General features: G+C 38.7%; 1 protein-coding gene across 3 annotated transcripts in view; it reads right to left on the bottom strand.

Moving 5' to 3' along the window:
* The window catches only part of AKAP13 (A-kinase anchoring protein 13), a 391,580-nt gene that overhangs the window by 349,200 nt on the left and 28,748 nt on the right, over window positions 1–13,632 (bottom strand). The window contains exon 2 of one of the 3 annotated variants that reach the window (XM_023727889.1): window positions 11,078–11,164. The exons of 1 other annotated variant lie outside the window; for it this stretch is intronic. The gene's annotated coding sequence lies outside the window, so the exon portion shown is untranslated. Of the gene's footprint in view, window positions 1–3,344; window positions 7,780–11,077; window positions 11,165–13,632 lie in introns of those variants that run through there. One more of the 3 variants, XM_023727888.1, reaches the window with a different exon arrangement.

Here is a 13,632-nt window from a genome sequence, read left to right as displayed (position 1 = left end):
CAGTACCAATAATTTACGTGGCTCTGTGCCATTTAAACAGCTGTTTAACATTTGGGCTTTATTTTCCCCATCTGTATGACTAGAAGAGAGTCCTGGTGGCACAGTGGTTAAGTGCTCAGCTGCTAACTGAAAGGTCAGTGGTTCGTTGCTCCACAGGAGAAAGATGTGGCAGTCTGCTTCTGTAAAGATTGACAGCTTTGTTTAAACACAGAAGAAAACATTCTTTGGGGAGGGAGTGTGAGGGTTTTTTACTAACTATATAGTAGATAAGAATTATCTTAGGTGAAGGGAAGGACAGCACACACTACAGGGGAAGTCAGCACAACTGGACTATAAACCAAAGCTAAGAAGGTTCCTGAATACAATCAAACACTTTGAGGGACAGAGTAGCAGGGATAGGGGTCTGGAGACCATGCTTTCAGGGGACATCTAGATCAACTGGCATAACAAAGTTTATTAAGAAAATGTTCTGCATCCTACTTTGGTGAGTGGCGTCTGGGGTCTTAAAAGCTTGCAAGCGGCCATCTAAGATGCATCGATTGGTCCCAACCACCTGGAGTAAAGGAGAATGAAGAATGCCAAAGACACAAGGAAAGTAGTAGCCCAAGAGACAGAAAGGGCCACATAAACCAGAGACTCCATCAGCCTGAGACCAGAAGAACTATATGGTGCCTGGCTACCACCAATGACTGCCCTGACAGGGAACACAACAGAGATTCGCTGATAGAGCAGGAAAAAGTTGGGGTACAGAACTCAAATTCTAGTAAGAAGACCAGGCTTAATGGTCTGACACTTGAGGAAGCCCGGAAAGCACGGCCCTTGGATTCTCTATCAGCCCAGACTAAAACAATTTCCGAGGCCAACTCTTCAAACAGGGATTGAACTGGACTATGGGACATAAAGTGACACTCGTGAGGAATGTGCCTCTTAGCTCAAGTAGATACAAGAGACTAAACGGACAGCTTCTGTCCGGTGGTTAAGATGGGAAGGCAGAGAGGGTTAGGAACTGGTTGAACGGACATGGAAGTCAGGGGTGGAAAGGAGGAGTATGCTGTCACAGTATGGGGAGAGCAATTAGGGTCACATAACAATGTATGTATAAATTCTTGTATGGGAGACTAACCTGAAATGTAAACTTCATTTAAGCTACAACAATAAAAAAAAAAGAAAAGAAAAAGATTTACAGCCTTGGAAATCCTATGGGACAGTTCTACTCTGTCCTATAAGGTCGCTATGAGTCGGAATTCTATTCGAAGGCAATGTGTTTGGTTTGGGTATAACTATGATAATGTCCCCTTCCTCTTCAGGTCATGACTGAAGATCAATGAGCTCTTAGAACACAACGGCCAGAACACAGTAGAAACTCAGTAAACGGCAGTCATTTTTAATTGGCAAAAAAAGGACCGCAAACTCTGCCAATGACGCTATCGCTCTCAAACAAGTACTAAATAATCTCAAAAGTTTGTCAATGGGTTAACAATGGATTGCTCTTTTGACTAAGTACAGCCTGTCATTACACCGCAACATTCCTATTCCTGACAAATACCCACTGATCATACTAACCTGACTCTATGACTTTGACCAATACTCCAGTACTATATTCCAGTGATTTTATTTTTACATAAACTACTTTTTTCTAATTTAAAGGTCAGTTGTTTGCTGCTATTTAATATCCAGCAAAAAGAACCAATAAGTATCAGAGGGATTTCTTCGGTTATACTTAGCAATTTTAAACTAAGGAGAAAGAAAAAGCAGCAAACCCAGAATTCCTACCAAAAATGAGGTTCCTAAAATCTCCAAGTCTAAAAACTACTGAAAACTCATGTGGAAGATGTTAAAGGAAGCTTGGTACCTACCTAAGATGAACATATTAATATTTCTAATATCAACCTAGAACTTAATCAGGAAAAAATTAAAATAAAAAATTTACTTGTGGCTTCTAAATTGGCAAGAATATAATAAAACTTACTGCATAAATCAGATGTGCAGAAGGAAAGAAGGAAGACATTTAAACCGACCCACAGTACCACAGTATGTAACCCTCTGTGGACAGGCTGTCTTGCTCGTCACAGTACGATTTTAAGGAAGCACATGCATGTAGGAAGCCTGAAAACTTACTATCTTTTAATGGAAGGGGGAGAAATGAACAATGATGACAGAAAAAGTATGGTGGAAAGGAGTGAACAGACTGGCTTTCAGCAGAGCCTAGCACTCAAACATACACCAAAATTGCCATGAACATAACAGATGTGACTTGATACTTTGCGTGTCCTTAAGTTAAAGCAAATTACCCAACTTCTCTCAAAGTTCCTCTTCCCCAATAAAAACTAGTTAGCCATGAAAGAAATTAAGCACTGTGGCTACATTCATCAACCACTGAAGTCCCAAAAATTATTGTGGCTACTAGTCATGTCCATGGGTACTATCCTGGAGAGGTATACAGCATGACTTAATATTAATGAGATGGATGGATTTCCAATGTGGTTTAGCAGCAGGGAGAGAGAAAAAATAAATAAAAAGGCACCACTCTGCCAAACCATGTGGCTACCCACAGCTGAACCTTGAACCAAAAGTTCTTGACGCTGTTCACAAAGTATCCTGCCTCCCCTCCTCAAATCACTGAGGTAGGATCACATCTTATACTTTTGTAATGCCTCTCCCACGTGCCTAGCACAGTGCTAAACATAAGCTACACACTAAACAGATTTGTTTGGACTAATTCTTAAGTGTCCACTTAGGCAAACAGTCAGTGCAGTGGACATAGTTATTCTTACTGAATGCTCTCAATTGAGGTTTTAGAATGTCCTTCCCTCTTTCCCTCCCCAGGCCCTCCAAGAAAATATCGTTGCTCTGTCCTCTGTGTCCCCACCTCACTTTCTTCAAATCTTTGTAATGACATTTACCATTCTGACTCATCGTTTATCTATTTACAAATCTGCCTCCATCTGTGAATTCTGAGCTCAAGAAAAGGGTCATGCAAGCTGAACTACAGAGTTTTGAGTACATCAGCTCTCTTCATAGATCTCCCATCACTTTTTAGAAGCTAATAATCAACATACTTGAGTAAAAAAAAAAAAAAAAAGCCATTTCTTTCAGAAATTTAGTTTGGAAACTAAAGAAAAATTATCAGTTTCTGGAGTAACTTGACTACCACCTCAAATCTGAAACCAAAATATAAGAAACAAACACTCCAACATCAGAGAACCCCACCAAAAAAACTCACACAGCAGCTGTCTGCAGACATCCTACTACTCTGAAGTTACACTTAGTGTTTTTTCCCATGATAAAGCAGCAATTCCACAAAACACAAGCCCAGAATGAACTTTAGAAAACAGAATACTAACCCTTCTTCTCATCATATATTTCCTAGGTACAGTGGAAAGACCAAAAGAAAAAGCCTCAAGCAGATGCCAACGGTCTCCTAGAGTTAGGACATCCTCTTCTCTCAATTTGTCAAGTGCTCAAAGACAAATATTGAAAATGAAACAAGAACAAACTAACCACTTATCTTAGAAATGCATCCACATCAAGAGAACGCTTTCTGACATAAGAACTAACAAAACACACAGTCCCTCAATGTGTTTATTCAATTTTGGAGTTCCGAAACTCTTCCCAAATTACATAATAAAAGAACACTCTGTACCTGTATCATTTGAACTCACAGTATATTTCCAATCTTCAGTCTACATCTCACTATTTACATCTCACTACAACTCATTTTTATCTACGTGTGGGAATTTCTTTGGCTAATTATCATTGCAATAAAAAGCTATTGACTATTTCAGAGGAAAAAAACACAATGATCATATTCCTCTTCCATATTTTTACTGTGCAAGTATTCATAAGTTCTCATTTTGTTTTCCCCTCATTTTAAAAACTACTTCACACAATCAGCAATTCAATTCTACCACAAAAGGCAGTTTTAGAAATGAACGGTCTATCTTTACAACAGTTTAAATTTGCCCCCTGTCAAAGCCTATTTACATAATACACATCTGAAAGACAAGTACCAGTTATACACTCGTCATAGTAATGTTGAGTGAAAGGAAGACTGGTTTGAGGATACAGTATGAATGTCAGAGGGAAATCTGGGAATCAAGTTAGAGTTCGTCAAGACCAAAAGAAAAAAGAATCACACCTTTCTTCCCTGCTTTTTGGGCCAAGATAGGTACAATGATTCACACCCTTATTTCCACTTCCACTGAGGCTGTTAAAAAGGTTAGAGAAAACAATAACAGTTTAATGACAATACAGGAGTATAATGTGTAATATTAATGAAGCTGTTCACATTAATTTCAAAGCAAATTTACCAAGACAATTTTAAAGTTAGTAGTATAAAGTTGATTTGCTTAGGCATGTGGAACACTGTTAATACAAATGTTTGCAAGGTTTTTTCAGTCAGCAAACCCACCAAGCAGAAACAAAAGTGTTCTGCAGATGATTCCAAAACAAGAGGGTCTGAACACACAGAGCTATTCTTACCATCTGGAGCTAAAACTGGCAATGTGTGTTCCTGTGCAGGGTGCCTCTTGGTCAAGTCACTTCCCTTTTTCAGAACCTGCTTTCACACTTGCTTTCCTTTCAGTCACCCGATGGTCTCAGTACAATAATCCAAGAGGCCTGGAATCCGAGAGGCAGTGCTATTCTCTTCACATTCACCCGACTTCAACTCCATTCACATTCCCTTTTCTCCCAATGAGATAACTCCTTTCTGATCAAAATAACACCTTCAGATGATCTAAGGTTTCTATACCTCTGAATGAAACCAAGAAGAGGGGCTAAATTAAAGCCATCCTGTAAATCGGCCCAACCTTGAGCTAGATTTACATATTAACTACAATTTATCTGTAAGAAAGTAAGCCTACAGACTTCCAGTCTATTCTGAAGGTCTCCTAACCTTCTAAGGATTTGGTTCCACAAAACGGTACAGGTATGGCCTTGATTAAAATGAAAACATGGGTAGGTGTTTTCAACTCTGCATGAATAATCTTCAGATATCGGCATTCTGTTTTTCTTCTAATGACTGATTTGTTATGTGGATGCAGTGCTGATTCATAAAATACACTTTTCTGTGAGGCAGCAGAGCATCATGATGAGGGGCTCAGGTTTTTGAATCAGACTAGAACTAGGTCTGAAACTTGGGTCTGCTCTTTTAAGCCAATTACTTAACCTTGCTGTGCCTCAGCTCTCCTATTTGTAAAACTTGGGTAATACACATGTTGCAGAAGAAAGCTTAGAGGAAATAACATAGGCCCTGCGTTCAGCATAGAGCCGGGCACATATTAAGCATCTTTTAAATGTAACTATCAGTATAATACAAATAAAAGTAAATTATTTGTCTTTTCTTCTGTGTTGTTTCTTCTTAAGATTTTTAAATAAATCAGAAACTAAAGTATTCCTCAGGAGCTTATTTCAATCCACTGTAACCTATAATCAGTGGTATTTTGAAACCCCTTTCACTCTTAAAAATTGAAGATCCCAAAGAGTTTTTGCTTATGTGAGTTATATTTAATGACACTTATTGTATCCAAAATTAAAATGACAAATTTATAAAATATTTATTCATTTAAAAATACCCAAAAACTCATTACCTATTAAAAATTAACATACGAAAAATAACTATAATTTCCAAAATAAAAAAATTAATGAGAAACTAGTATTGTTTTACATTGTTGCAAATCTCTTTAATATCTGGCTTAATGAAAGGCAACTGGATTCTTATAGCGACTTCTGCATTCAAACTGTTACGTATGCTATTCTGGTTGAAATGTTATGAAAAACAAAATCGAGCCTCATACAGATATGCAGTTAGAAAAGGGAGAAGTATTTTAACAGCCTTTTCAGATAATTGTGATATTATTCTTTGATATATCAAAACTTACAAGTGGTAGATTCTTAAAGGTTAGGTGCAATGTGGAACCTGAAACTGTGTCAATGACTTTTTCGTACTCTTTTACATTTAAAGTCACTGATCTGTCTTTCACTTTGAATCTCTTAGCTATGCATGATTCTTTGATATGCATGGTTCTTTCAGTCGTGCATATCTTCCATATATGTACACATCTGATGATACAATGTTAAAAAATTACATTTGTTAAGATCATTACATAACTCGTAAGAATGTTTTTAAATACTGGGAGGCTGTCAGGCTCACAATGGTGAATACAAGTTTTCCAAAAGTCTAATTTTCACTTGAAAGCTTGACTTTTATTACTGGCAACAAATAAATACTACCTGTTATTTTCCTTGAAGTAATAGGCTCACTTTGTTCATTTTTAAGAAAATGTCTGCCAAATACCCATGTTCTGAATAACCATGGTTGGTTAGTCTTTCTTTCAAGTAAAAATGGTGTCTCCATAGAAAAAAGCAGCTAATTCAGTTCACAACTCAATCGCACGGAAGTTTTTCCTCATGACAACCATAGTACCTGGGTGTACAGCGGAAGTGTTGTGTGCATACTTCCCTTTTTGTCACACAAAATACTGAAAAATTTGTACTCAAAGATTGAGCTTTAAAAAAAGTAATAATTTTTAATGCTTCATCAAGGACATAAAGTGAAACTGACTTTTTTTTTCACTCTGAGTGCAAAATTGTTAAGAATACAAGGACTACTAGAGTTCAGTTTGCAGCCGTGCCTTGATTAATGCTAAAGCATCAGCAGTTTCACCCACTGCTGCTTTTGCACTATAAAAAAGTAACTAACATCTAATAATATTATGAAAATAGTGTTGACCTCACAGACTCACTTGAAAGGGTCTCAGGAACCCCCAAGGGTCCAGGACTACACTTTGAGAACCAATGTTACAGATCAATGAATACTGACACAGTCATGTGTCATTAAACGTATACAATACCTTCCGTGAAGTAGGATGTTTAGTGATCTGGACACTGTGCAAACATGCCTAAATCAGTGAATCAACAGCATTCACTGAGCTTCCACTTTTCTATTGTTTAATAACCTTGTGTTTCACTTCCAAATCAATACTTCTCTTTTGCCTCTTGCTGCTACAAATTTCTCAATGGAAATTTCAAACCTCACTCTCCTCAAATGCCCCATTTTCAACTCTCTTCCACTTCTCACAGTAAACAGAAGCCATGAAACCAATAACTGCATAAATTTCCTCTAGTTACAGTGAACCAAAACAAACAAACAAATCCACTGCCGTGAAGTAGATTCTGACTCCTAGCGACCCTACAGGACAGAAAACTGCCCCATAAGGTTTCCAAGGCTGTAAATCTTTTATGGAAGCAGACCGTCCCATCTTTCTCCCAAGGAGCAGCTGGTGGGTCCGAATCATGGGTTGGCAGCCAAGTGCTTTAACCACTGCACCACCAGAGTGCCTTAGTTACAGTGAAATAGATGCAATTCCTTCTGCCTTAGGCCAGTTTCTTCACCTATACTCTAAATCCCAACTACTCTCATCTTAAGAGGGGTAATCTACACTATAAAGGAGAGACTAGAAAACAGCAGATACCAAGATACACATGGACACTATATGTAACCAATTTTTTTCATATTGTTTGACCTTTCACAGCAGCATTTGAAAGTGCATATATCTGAAGAAAAAAAAAAAAAACAACCCATGAATCTCCACCTAGCATTCTGACTTCTCAGGCTTTTACATGTTTGATTACCTCTGTTTACTCTGGTATGGGACCACCGACATATATGCGGTCAGACGTTGCCAGAACGGACGCTATGCAGCACATGACTGTATAGCAATTACCTAAATGTAATAGGGAGAAAACTATGGGACCTAATCTTCTGTAAAACTAGGATAACAAACATAACAAATGCACAAATAAAAAAAGACAAAACAGATACATGGGACCTCAGAAAAATTAAAAACTTATGCTCATCCTAGAGCCATTAAGGTTTTATGAACCCCTGAAACTACTGCCCTGACATAATCTTTAAACCTAAATTTGAAAATATTCCCTGAAGTCTACTTAAAACCAAACAATAGTTTAGCTTAACTAGTAAACAATGTCTGCCTTGAGCATCATGCTCTCTTAAGAACTATCTACAAGGGATCAAATTGACAACAGCAACTTGAAAGATTAGATAGGCACCTTAGGGGGCAGTGAATTTATGTTAATGGGGGAGGAATAACTCAGAAAAGGAGGTTGAGAAGGGCTGCTTAACTCAAAGAATGTAATCAGTGTCACTGAATTGTACATGTAGAAACTGCTGAATTGGTGTATGTTTTGCTGTGTATATTCTCAACAAAAACAACAAAGTTTTAAAAAAAGACTTTATTAAGAGGGTAAATAGACAACCGACTGGAAAAAAATCTTTGGAAACAACTTATCTGATAAGGGTCTACTCTCTAAAATCTACAGAAACAGCAACAACTCAATAACAAAAAGACAGACCACCCAATCACAAAATGGGCAAAGGACATGAACAGAACCTTCACCAAAGAGGACATCCAAACAGCCAGTAAATGATGAAAAAAAGATGTTCACAATCATCAGCCATTAGAGAGATACAAATCAAAACTACAATGAGATACCATCTTAACCCTGGCACTAACTAAAAACACAGGAAACAACAACTGTTGGTGAAGATGTGGGGAGACTGGAACGCTTATCCATTGTTGATGGGACTGTAAAATGGTACAACCACTATGGAAAACAGTATGGCATGTTCTCAAAACACTAGAAACTGAACTACCCTGTATTCCAACAATCCCACTACTCCTAGGTATATACCCCGAAGACCAAAAAATAATGACACGAAAAGACATATGCACACCTATGTTCACTGCTGCTTTATTTACAATAGCAAATAAATGGAAATAATCAAAGTGCCCATCAATGAACAAATGGATAAACAAATTGTGGTATACACATACAATGGAATACTATGCAACCACAAAGAACAATGACAACTCCGGGAAACTTTTTTTTTTTTTTTTAGTATATTTTTTTTTTACTTTATTGTTGTACTTTAAGTGAAAGTTTACAATTCAAGTTAGTCTCTCACACAAAAATTTACACAGACATTGTTATGTGACCCTAACTGCTCTTCCTATACTGTGACAGCACATTCCTCCTTTCTACCCGATTTCCCATGTCCATTCAACCAGCTACTGACCCTCTCTGCCTTCTCATCTCACCTCCGGACAGGGGCTGCCTACTTAGTCTCATGTATCTACTTGAGCTAAGAAGCACACTCTTCACGAGTATCATTTTATGTCCCACAGTCCAGTCCGATCTTTGTCTGAAGAGTTGGCCTCGGGAATGGTTTTCATTCTGGGTTGACAGAAAGTCCAGGGGCCGTGCTCTCTGGTGTTCCTCCAGTTTCAGTCAGACCATTAAGTCTGGTCTTTTTACTAGAATTTGAGTTCTGCACCCCACTCTCCAGGAAACATAACATGGATAGACCTGGAGGGCATAATGCTAAATGAAATAAGTCAAGTATATACGGACAAATATTGTAAAATCCCTCTTTTATAAGACAAGAATGGATATACAGAAAGAGACCAGTGTTCACTGGTGGTTACCAGGGAGAGGAGAGGGAGGGAAAAGTATGCTTTAGATTGTAGAGAATTGTTATTTTGGGGGATGGGAAAAGTGGCTCTGAATGTGGATGCAGTGAGCACAGCACAACCAAAGTAAAAACGAGTATTTGAGCACATATGGACAGGTAGAGGCATACTGGTATACAGGTAGGTACAGGCATGTACATAGGTACGAACAGATAGAAGTATCTATAAACCAGAAAACCAAACCCGTTGCCGTCAAGTCGATTCCAACTCAGAGCAACCCTGTAGGACAGAGTAGAACTGTCCCATAGGGTTTCCAAGGAGTGCCTGGTAGATTCGAACTGCCAACCTTTTTGGTTAGCAGCCATAGCTCTTAACCACTACACCACCAGGGTTTCCAGAAGTATCTATAGGTATGTGTAAATACAAATGTGTGGCTACAGGCACATATATTCAATGAAGACACAAATATGGATATTCCTCAGACATAACCAAACACCTTTCAAGATTGGGTTTCTGGGTTTGAAGGCTTAGGACCATAATCTCACGGGACAACTCAGTCAACCGGCATTACATAGTTCACAAAAATCATGATCTGCTTCCTAGTGAAGTGAGTAGCATCCGGGGTCTTATAAGCTTGCTAGTAGACATCTAAGACACAGCTATGGGTCTCTACTCACCAGAAGCAATAATGGTAAGAAAGAAACCAAAAGCTCAAAGAAGAAACAGGTCTATATCAGCCACAACCTCATCTACCCTGAGACCAGCAGAACTAGATGGTGCCTGGCTAACACCACTGACTGTTCTGACCAGGGTCACAACAGATGGTCCCAGACAGAATGGGAGAAAAACGTGGAGAACTCAAATTCTCATTGAAAAAAAAAAAAAAAAAAGGCCAGACAAACTGGAACAGCAGAGAACAGAGGACTCCATTAGACTATTGCCCTGAGACACTCTTCAAACCTAGAGCCAAGCCTATCCCGAGACCACCATTTAGCGAAATGGCACAGTGGCACACAAAGGATATTACCCATAAGATCGGTACTCTACTTAAATATCATCAATATGAGACCAAAAGGTAGGCAATTACTCAAAAACAAAGATGAGAAGATACAAGGCAGGAAAACTAGAGTACTGGAAATGGAACAAACAGAACACAAACAGAATGTTGATGCATCACAATAAATGTAACTAATGTCACTGAACAGTCTGTGCAAAAATTGTCAAATGGGAACCTAACTTGTGTAAATTTTCACCAAAAACTCAATAAAATAATTTTTTTTTTTTAAATTACCTATGTGTATCCACCACCTATCTGTCAGTCTGTCATACTGTGGTAGTTTGTGTGTTGTTATGATGCTGGACACTACACCACCAGTATTTCAAATAGTAGCAGGGTCACCATAATGGATAGGTTTCGGGGGAGCTTCCAGACTAAGACTAGGAAAAAAGGCCTGGCAATCTACTTCTCAAAATTGGCCAGTGAAAACCTTAATGATCACTCTGACATAGTGCTGGAAGATGAGCCTCCTAGGTTGGAAGACACTCAAAATACACAGTAGCCACAAATACGGACTCAACCATACCAATAATCTTGAAAGTGGTGCAGGACCGGGCAACATTCTGTTCTGTCGAGTCAGAGCCCACTCCACAGCAAATAACACCACCACCACCTATGTGCACAGCAACATACAGAGTATGAGACATGGTTACTATTCAAGGAACTAAGAGAGACAGAAAATCTTAAAAAAAACAAAAACAAAAAAAAAAACACAATACAAAGCCATTTATAATAATTACCCAATTAAATAGCCTAGAAAATAAATACTATAATCATTCTTATGAAAGAAAATGATCTGTATAGGCTGGAGCATCTACAGAAGGATTAAAGGAGGAAATGGATTTGAGTTAGGCCACAAAAAAAAGGTAGAGGTGAGATCATTCCAAGCAGTGGGCAGAGCAAGAGTGCAGGCATGTTCAGGGCACAGTGAGTAAAATATGAAGCATCACAAAGGAGAAATGTCCCACGTGTCAAGCACCTTAGTTATCTTTTCTGCCAAAGAAGGTGAAATGCCTTGACAAAAATCACCAATGTAGTATAGTGACCTAGGAAGTAAAAAGGTATAAAGGAAGGTTAAGGTTAGGGCAGAAGGAGTCTGACTGCCAAACTTAGTAGTTTGAACTTGATCCTGGAAGCATCATGAAGTCCCTGAAGGGGTTCAGTTTGAATTTCTGAGGTGTTTTGGAAAGGCCAATCTAAGTAGTGTGCAGGAAGAATGAAGGTAAGAGAAATCTGAAAGAAGACCCATTAGGAAGCCACTGTCACCACGACCCAGGTGAGAGTCGACAAGTAAGGGCATAACCAGAGTGATGGCCCCCAAGACAAGTGTAAGGGATGTTACACAAAAGACGATGTGGCAGAACACGGTTCTAACTGGACAGCTGGTGAGGGGTCACTAACCAAGGGAAATAACAGCCATGAGGCTTATTCTAACAATCGCAGTTATGGGCCATAAAGGAAAGAGGGAGACACCTTAACCACTATGCCACCAGAGCTCCTTTCCGATGAATAAATGAGCTCTAAAGCAGATTGTATATAAAAATAAAAAAAGAAAGAAGGGGAAAAAAAAAAACAGATTATAGGCAAGAACAAGACCATACAGAAAGACATAAACATCTAAAATGAGCTCAAATGTTACCTCCTCCAGGAAACCTACCCCATCCCCATGCCAGAATAAATTATGTCCCTCAGTCCCCTCCATTAAGGCCCTCATCATCTCTTCCCTAGTAAACTACTGTAATGGTCTCCTCTAACCTGTCTCTGAGAGGCAGTGCCACCCCCGTCAAGTCACTATCCATACTGCTCCCAGAATGAGCTATCCAACTCTACCCTTCCTTTTGCTTCAGGAGGATAAACTTAATTTCCTAGCACAACACAGACACTTCCACCCACCTCATCTTGACCTTTCAACCTAATTCTGTGACCACACACCACCCACACTAAATAACTGGGCCACACCTCACTACTCACTGTGTCCAAACACATCAGTCTTTGACATCTCTGTATATTTTGCATATACTGCAAGGACTGCCATTCTATTCCCCCTCTCCTCAATCCATGCCTGGCAAACTTCTACTCATCCTTTAAGATCCAGTTCAAATGTCACATCCCTCATCTGTGTTCCTTAAAACTTTATAAATATCACCATTGTACCACATATTTTCATCTCCCTCACTATACCCAAAAAACATCTTTGCCTTCCTAGTGCTTGACGCACATTCACTTGTTCAAACATTTTTTGGGGATGAGCTAAAATTATTTGTACTTATAACTGACATAAAATGTATTCTTTTTATTTTGCAAGCAATATGCTTATCCTCCAGAGAATGCTTTTCCTCTTTGTCATCTGGGACTGTGCATTACTCTACTTGGGTTCTTTCAGGTCTAGCCCATAATATGCTGTTTCAAATGTTTGCTGAGTTGAATCCCAGGATCAATCTGCCCCTAGAAACCATCAAGCTAGCTCCATTCTTAGATATTTTTCCCTCAGAGTGTCTACGCTCTACTTAACACAAAATGCTGATTATGGAATCTAATTGTATTTACAAAAAATAGCAAAGAAAGAAAGCTGCAAACGACTTACTAAAGCACTAGCCAATTCATGTCTTCTAAAACAAGAACACAAAAACATCAAAACTGATTTATTTCTTAATAGGAATGCATGTAGATTGGGAATGTTAGTACCTCCTCCTCTTTTACCTTCCAGTGTACTACACCGTGATCTAATCTTAAAAAAAAATTCTTCCAAATGATAGCTATAACCACAGATGAAAATGAAACACTTGCTGAATACCTATTCTGTGCCCCACAACTGTTATAAAGTAGGTATTGTTTTTCCCATTTTACACAGAAGGCTGCTATAACTCAGAAAAGGCTAAGTATCTAGTCTAAGGCCACAAAAACCAGTCAAGAGAGAGCAAGACTTGAGCCCATACTCATGAAACCATGCAATACCGTGGGAAGAAACAAAGAAAATTACTCCACTACTGGACATTATGCTGAGTGAAATAAGTCAATCACAAAAGGACAAATATTGTATGAGACCTCTATTGTAAAAACCCATGAAAAAGTTCACACACA

The sequence above is a fragment of the Trichechus manatus genome, unplaced genomic scaffold (assembly GCF_000243295.1).
Source record: "Trichechus manatus latirostris isolate Lorelei unplaced genomic scaffold, TriManLat1.0 scaffold00019, whole genome shotgun sequence".
In the NCBI taxonomy this organism is placed as follows: Eukaryota; Metazoa; Chordata; class Mammalia; order Sirenia; family Trichechidae; genus Trichechus; species Trichechus manatus.
This window is presented reverse-complemented; position numbering and strand designations above follow the sequence as displayed.